This window comes from Eschrichtius robustus, chromosome 4, assembly GCF_028021215.1.
Source record: "Eschrichtius robustus isolate mEscRob2 chromosome 4, mEscRob2.pri, whole genome shotgun sequence".
Classification (NCBI taxonomy): Eukaryota; Metazoa; Chordata; class Mammalia; order Artiodactyla; family Eschrichtiidae; genus Eschrichtius; species Eschrichtius robustus.
This window is the reverse complement of record NC_090827.1, coordinates 148,374,635-148,381,692: the sequence shown is the minus strand read 5'-3', so window position 1 is coordinate 148,381,692 and position 7,058 is coordinate 148,374,635. Positions and strand designations below refer to the sequence as shown.

The window sequence follows — 7,058 nt, the reverse complement described above, 5'->3', positions numbered from 1 at the left end:
AATACTGATACATGCTACAATAGAGATGAACCTTTAAAACATTCTGCTAAGTGAAAGCAACCAGTCACAAAAGACTTCATATTATATGATTCCATTTTAGGAAATGTCCAGAATAGGAAACTTAACAGAGACAGAAAGTAGATTATCAGTTGCCGGGAGCGGGAAGAGGAGGAAATGCAGAATGACAGCTAATGGGCACGGGTTTCTCTTTGCAGTGATGAAAATGTTCTAAAACTAATTGTGGTAATGGTTGTATATGTATCTATGAATATACTAAAACCACTGAATCGTATACTTTAAAAGAGTGAATTGTATGGTATGTGAATTATATCTCAATAAAGCTGTTTTTTAATCTTTTAAAGAAAGGAAGGAAAGTGAAATATTGACCTCAGCTTCTACCGTAAGAAACCAGAAATATAGGAAAACTGAAACCCAAAATAAATAGAAGAAAAGGAATAATAATAAAAATAAAAATCAGAGTAGAAATCAATTGAAATAGAAAACAGAAAGCAATAGAGAAAATCAAAAGTTGGTTCTTTGAAAAGGTTGATAAAATTTATAACCTCTAGTTAAACTAATCAGTAAAAGAAAAAATAAAAAGACGACATAAATTACCAATATCAAGAATGAGAGGTAACATCATTACAGATCCTACAGATACTTTAAAAAATTTTTTTGCTCAGTTTGTGCCCAAACCACAAGCTTCTAATGAAAAACACTTTTCAGTTCTAAGAGATGTAAAATCTCAGGAAGAAGAAACAAAAATTCAGTGGAAACCATTTTGCTTTGTTTTACAAAATGCAATCTTGTGCATTTTTTAGATTGTTTCAGGTAAACAATTATAAAACAGTGTGATAAGCATTGTGATAGAAGAAGCCAAGTATTACATTTTATTCAGATTATGTATTTATGTGTTAATTTTCCCCATCAGACTCAGGGATTCTGTCTGACTTATCTCAGGATCCCCAGGACCAGCCCACAGAAGGTGTGCAGTGAACAGTGAGTGAGTGAATAAATGGGTGTGGAGGTACCCATTCCCTGAGCACCACCTCCGTGCCAGGTCTGGGACACAGAGAGGAGCACAGATTTGGGACTTTGACTTGATGGTATTTAGATGAGATTTTGGACTTAGAATTGATGCAGGAATGGTTTAGACTTGGGGGGATACTGTGATAGTGTGAACGCATTTTGCACGTGGGAAGGACGTGAATTTTGGGCCGCCAGAGGGCAGACTGTCATGGGTTGAATTGTGTCCCCTCTAAAGATACGTTGAAGTCCTAACCCTGCCCCTACCCCGTGCCCGTCAATGTGACCTTACTTGGGAATGAGGTCTTTGCAGACGAATTAGTTAAGATGGAGTGGGGTGGGCCCTGATCCCATTTGACTGGTGTCCTTTAAGAAGAGGGAAATTTGAGCACAGTCACAGAGGGAAGAAAAAATTTCTGTTGTTTTAAGCCACCTGTATTAGTTCCCCAGGGCTGCCATAACAAAGTATCACAGACTGGTTGGCTTAAACAATAGAAATTTATTGCTTCACAGTTCTGGAGGCCAGAAGTCCAAGATCAAGGTGTCATCAGCGTGGTTCCTTCCAAGTTTGAGGGGAAATCTGTTCTCTGCCTCTCTCTCCCGGCTTCTGGGGGTTTGCTGGCAATGTTTGGTGTTCCTTGGCTTGTAGAAGCATCACCCCAATTTCTGCTTTCATCTTCACATGACATCTCCCTGTGTGTCTGTGTCCAAATTTCCCCTTTTTATAAGAACACCAGTCATATTGGATTACAGCCCACCCTGATGACCTCATTTTAACTTGATTACTCTGTAAAGACCCTGTTTCCAAATAAGGTCACATCCTGAATCACTGGGGATTAAGACTTCAACATATAAATTTTGAGGGGCGGGGGGGAGACAAAGTTTAATTCATAACACCTGTTCAAGGCTGGTTTATTTCTCATCTTAATTGAAGATTTACAATGTAAATGGGCCATAAAATTTATCAATCCTGTTTTTGTGAAAAGCTTTTATGTTGTTGGTCTTGTATGTTTTGCTACTTAGAAGAAATTGAAATTGACTAAGCAAGAGGTCTCAAAGAGGTTTAATTTGCTTCCATTCCTCCTGATACTCTGCCAGGATTTTCCCAAGCATGTCCATGCCCATGTCTAGTAAAATTTTTCCAAACCCATCCTAGGTTTCTTTTTCTTACATTATTCATTGTTTTTGATTGTGGTAAAATATAGATAACAAAATTTTCCATTTTAACCATTTTCAAGTACACAGTTCAGTGGCATTAAGTGCATTCACTTTGTTGTGTAACCATCACCACCATCCATCTCCAGAACTTTTCGAAACAGAAACTCTGTCCCTGTTAAATAATCACTCTCCATTCTCTTTCCCCTCTCAGCCCCTGGGAACCACTATTTGATTTCTGTCTCTATGGATTTGCCTATCCTGGATATTTCCTGTAAGTGGAATCATACAGTATTTGTCCTTTTGTGTCTGGCTTATTTCACTTAGCATAATGTTTTCAAGTTTCATCCCTGTTGTAGCATGTGTCAGAATTTTCTTCCTTTTCAAGGCTGAATAATATTCCACTGCATAGGCTAGGGTTGTCGTGAGTGCCTCTGAGGAAGGCCGGGTTTTGGGGGCGTCTTGCACTCGCTGAGGGGGCACCTCGGGAACAATGGTGGAAGGAGATAATCGCAGCACCAACCTGCTGGCTGCAGAGACTGCAAGTCTGGAAGAGCAGCTGCAAGGATGGGGAGAAGTGATGCTGATGGCAGAGAAAGTCCTCCGATGGGAAAGAGCCTGGTTTCCACCTGCCATCATGGGTGTGGTTTCTTTGGTGTTTCTATCTACTATCTAGATCCATCCGTTCTGTCAGGTGTTTCCTGTTTTGTTATGTTTCTGTGCTTGGCTGACTACCTTGTTCCCATTCTAGCACCTAGAATTTTTGGCTCCAATAAATGGACCACTGAGCAACGGCAGAGATTCCATGGAATTTGCAGCAATCTAGTAAAAGCTCGACGCAGAGCTGTGGGCTGGTGGAAATGCCTCTTTGCGCTAAAGGAAGAAAAGCCTAAAACGTACTTCATGACCATGATCATTTCTCTTGCTGCGGTTGCTTGGGTGGGACAGCAAGTCCACAACTTCTTTCTCAGCCACCTGAAAAATAAGACTTTCTTACTCTTGCTTCCTGGACTAAACCAACATGGGATCATTTCAGAGTACATTGGAATGGCCAAAAGAGAGAGAAACAAGCTTCTCAAACAAAGAGAAAAGAAAAATGAATAATGCATCTGCTTTATTCAGTGTGATTAATGGCGTATACGTTGTCCTTGGGGACAGTGTCTGTTATGCTGTCTGGATACTAAAACGTTACAGATGTAGCTCTTTGCTGTCCCTCATTCTGCCCTTAGTTAGTAGAAATTCCCACCTGCCAAGTAAGGCTTTATGCCCAGTGTCTTCAAGGGTGTGTTGTCATCAGCTGGCCTTATATGGACAACTCATTCATCATTACCACTTGTTTTGGTTTTTCTCACCCAAGGTTAATTGAACTCTTACTTTTAAAATAATATAGTGGTGAACTTCATCCTTTAGTACAGTTAACAGTGGCTTGGGAGAACTGTTCAAGTTGATCTTTGCTTTAGCTGGATACAAGATCGTGGTCTGTGGCTACAGGAAGCTTGTTCTACGGTCTGCTTCCACGGTCTGCTTAAACAACTGTCTGGCTTCGTGAATATAGAAACCAAGTTTACCACTTCTGATGAAGAGACCAGTTAAGATTCATTCCTCATTCTGTTTCGATACTGTGGGAGAAGAATCCTCATGAAATAAAATGAAAGTAATTCCATGGCCTAGTATTTGTTGGCTTCTCCCTTGTGCAGAATGTAGCGATTTGTTGGAAACATTGATCCTTCCTCCCAGATGGGTAATCTGACAGGCTTAGAACGCTTGTTCCCCGTGCACTTAAACTTGAAGTTAGTACATCCTTAAGGGCTTTTTAGTAGCAGGCTTACGCAAGATGGTATTTAGGATTTTTAGCATATTTTAATTTCAGATTTTCAGCTAACTGAAACTAAAGTACATAATAGGTTAAGAGTCAATCATGTCTATGACCTTCACTCCAAGACCAGCCAATAAAGAACAAAACTCATCCTGTGTTTAGTCAAGATTCATTTCAGTAGAAAATCCTACTAGTTTTTCAAGACCAGAATAAGCCTTTAAAGGTAAGCCTCAAGATTCTCATTTTATGGTAACACTGGCTGCTTTTGGTCCCCATAGATGGAGTAGTTGAAATCTGTAGGAATGAACCTCTGAGGGCTGGAAATGTGACATATTTGGGAACAATTCTTAAACTGATTAACTAGCTGTAACATAGTTTTGTGAATTTATTGCACTGATGCTGTAAAACCTGGACCTTGTGGTATATCTGTTCCTAAATAAGTGTTGTTTTCTCCCCTTCAATATTGCTGTAAACAGTGGCACCCATGTAGTATATGTTTGACTTTTCTTTTTTAATGTTTCGTATACGAACTACCATAATTTACATGTGTTTCCTCATTGTAAATAAGCTTGTCTTCCTAGATTTTTGTGGTATGTGTGTTCTACCAATTAACTACTTTTGCAGTTTTAATCCTGTATTATTTCTTCTACTTTGTTTTGTGTAAAAGGGGAAAAATAAAAAAGCTGGAATCCCAAAAAAAAAAAAAATTCCATTGTATATACATAACACATTTTGTTTAGCCATTTATTTGCCAACATGAACATTTATCATGCCAAACATGAACATTTGGGCTGTTTCCACCTTTTGGCTCTTGGGAGTAACGCTGTTATTAACATGACTGTGCAAATATCTCTTTGAGTCCCAGCTTTCAATTCTTTCGGGTGAATACCTAGGAGTGGAATTGCTCATCCCAGATGTTTAACTGTCAAAAATCTTTAGGTCTGTGCACTTGGGTCTTACCTGATTGTCTAATAAATTAGTAGAAACCAAACAGCTCCCCAGGGATTTCTAATCTGAAACTCTGGGAAACTCACCGTGTCCCCTGGAGGGAAGGATGTGAGGACTGACCTCTGACGCTCCTCCTGGCATCTCTGCACAGCTTGACTCAGCATTGATCCTTCAAGGAGGTGGGGGTAAAGTGGTAACCACCTGGGTGACTCCAGACTGGTTTGGGGTGGACTTGAGGATTTCCACACAATCAGTTTACAATGAGCACAGATTGAATTCAGTTGGGATAAAAGCCCAGCATGAGTGCTGTTAGGTAAAGGATCCTGGGTTGAATAATGGGCAGCAAAAATCACAGGGGAAGTCAGACGTCTGTTATATTTGAAAAGTAAGAGAACACCAGGATTAAGGCTACCAGAGCCAGGACACACACACACGCACACACACACACACACACACACACACAGACAAGCACACAGACAAGACACACAGACACACAGAGGTACACACAGATACACACACACACTCAGGAGGGGCCCCTGTGTGGAGCCCCCAGTGTGAAGTGAGCATCATAGCCGTCGAGGCGAGTGAGAGAAACCAGAGGCCCCTCTGTGGCCTGGGAGGGACCAGGTGGGCGGGTGGTGACAGGCGTGACCGAGCAGAGACAAGGGAGAGGCCAAGGTGCCCAGAGGTGGGAGCAGCAAACACAGCTGCACAAACCACAGGCCCGGCCACCGCCTTCACCCACCTGCCCCTGAGTGCCACCCACCGGCTGGCCTGAGTCTGGGTGCTGGCGGGAGGGCTGAGGGTGCCCGCAGGGGAACCACCTGGTCCAGAGGCCACGCCTGGTGGCCCCGAGGCAGTCAGCGGGGCCGCAGCCGGTCTGGTGGGAAGACTGTGCAAAGACACCAGGGAGGCCACACGGCCCAGATGGTGCCACTGCCCGATGGCAGGCCCTTGTCCCTGGGCTCCTGGAGCCCCTGCCCCTAGACATGGGGCGTGAGCACAGAATCCCCCTCACCGCCGCATGGTAGTGATGAAAAATGTTCACGTGTTGAGGTCTGGGGAAGTCATTCTGGCTTATCCATGAGTCACCTTGAATTTCATGCTAACTCAGCCTGTTTGTAGCCTGTCAAACATACATTGTCCATCTGTTTAATTACTGAAGAAAAGGGCACATTGACCAGATGTAAAGAATGTCCACCTTAAAAATAAAGGTTAAATGCCTCTGTTCCTGGGACGCCAACACTGGTCCTCCTTCTGTAATAGGGAAGAACTTTTTTTTTTTTTTTTTAAATGTTTCTTCTGATTCTTTTTTTTTTTTTAATTTTTTTAAATTTATTTATTTATTTATTTTTTATTTTATGGCTGTGTTGGGTCTTCGTTTACTATGCGAGGGCTTTCTCTAGTTGTGGCAAGCAGGGGCCACTCTTCATCACGGTGCGCGGGCCTCTTACTATCGCGGCCTCTCTTTGCTGCGGAGCACAGGCTCCAGATGCGCAGGCTCAGTAATTGTGGCTCACGGGCCCAGTTGCTCCGCGGCACGTGGGATCTTCCCAGACCAGGGCTCGAACCCGTGTGCCCTGCATTGGCAGGCAGATTCTCAACCACTGCGCCACCAGGGAAGCCCCAGGGAAGAACCTTTTTGTATTCTATTACAAGTTAATCACTAAAGGGATGTTGCCAATAAGCTTAAATCACACATAATTGTCCATTTCTGGGAACCCTGCTTCCCAGGTAATGAGCATTAAGCTAAAATACCTTTGTTCAGCTCACATGAAACATCCTGACCAGGCCCACCTGTGAATGACTGCCGGGGGAAGAAATTAACACATCCCCTCTGGAGGCTGCCGGGAACCAGGAAGTGTTTGACTTTGCTCCCTCTTCTTTTAGTATAAAAGGAGCTTGAACTCTAATTCAGAGAAGATGGTTCTTTGGAGCACGAGCCCACCATCTTCTCGGTCAGCTGGCTTCTGAATAAAGTCACACTATTCTTTGTCCCAACAACTCCATCTATTGGCCTGTCTTGCGGCAAGCAATACAAGCCTGGCCCCGGTAACAAAATGAGACGTAAATAACAGAAAGGAAGATATAGAGAAGTCATAGCTGACTATAC

General features: G+C 42.7%; 1 pseudogene; it reads left to right on the top strand.

Annotated features, from left to right (window-relative positions):
* Positions 1 to 2,671: 2,671 nt before the first annotated feature.
* On the top strand, positions 2,672 to 3,499 carry LOC137763905 (ADP-ribosylation factor-like protein 6-interacting protein 1 pseudogene; annotated as a pseudogene).
* Positions 3,500 to 7,058: the final 3,559 nt, after the last annotated feature.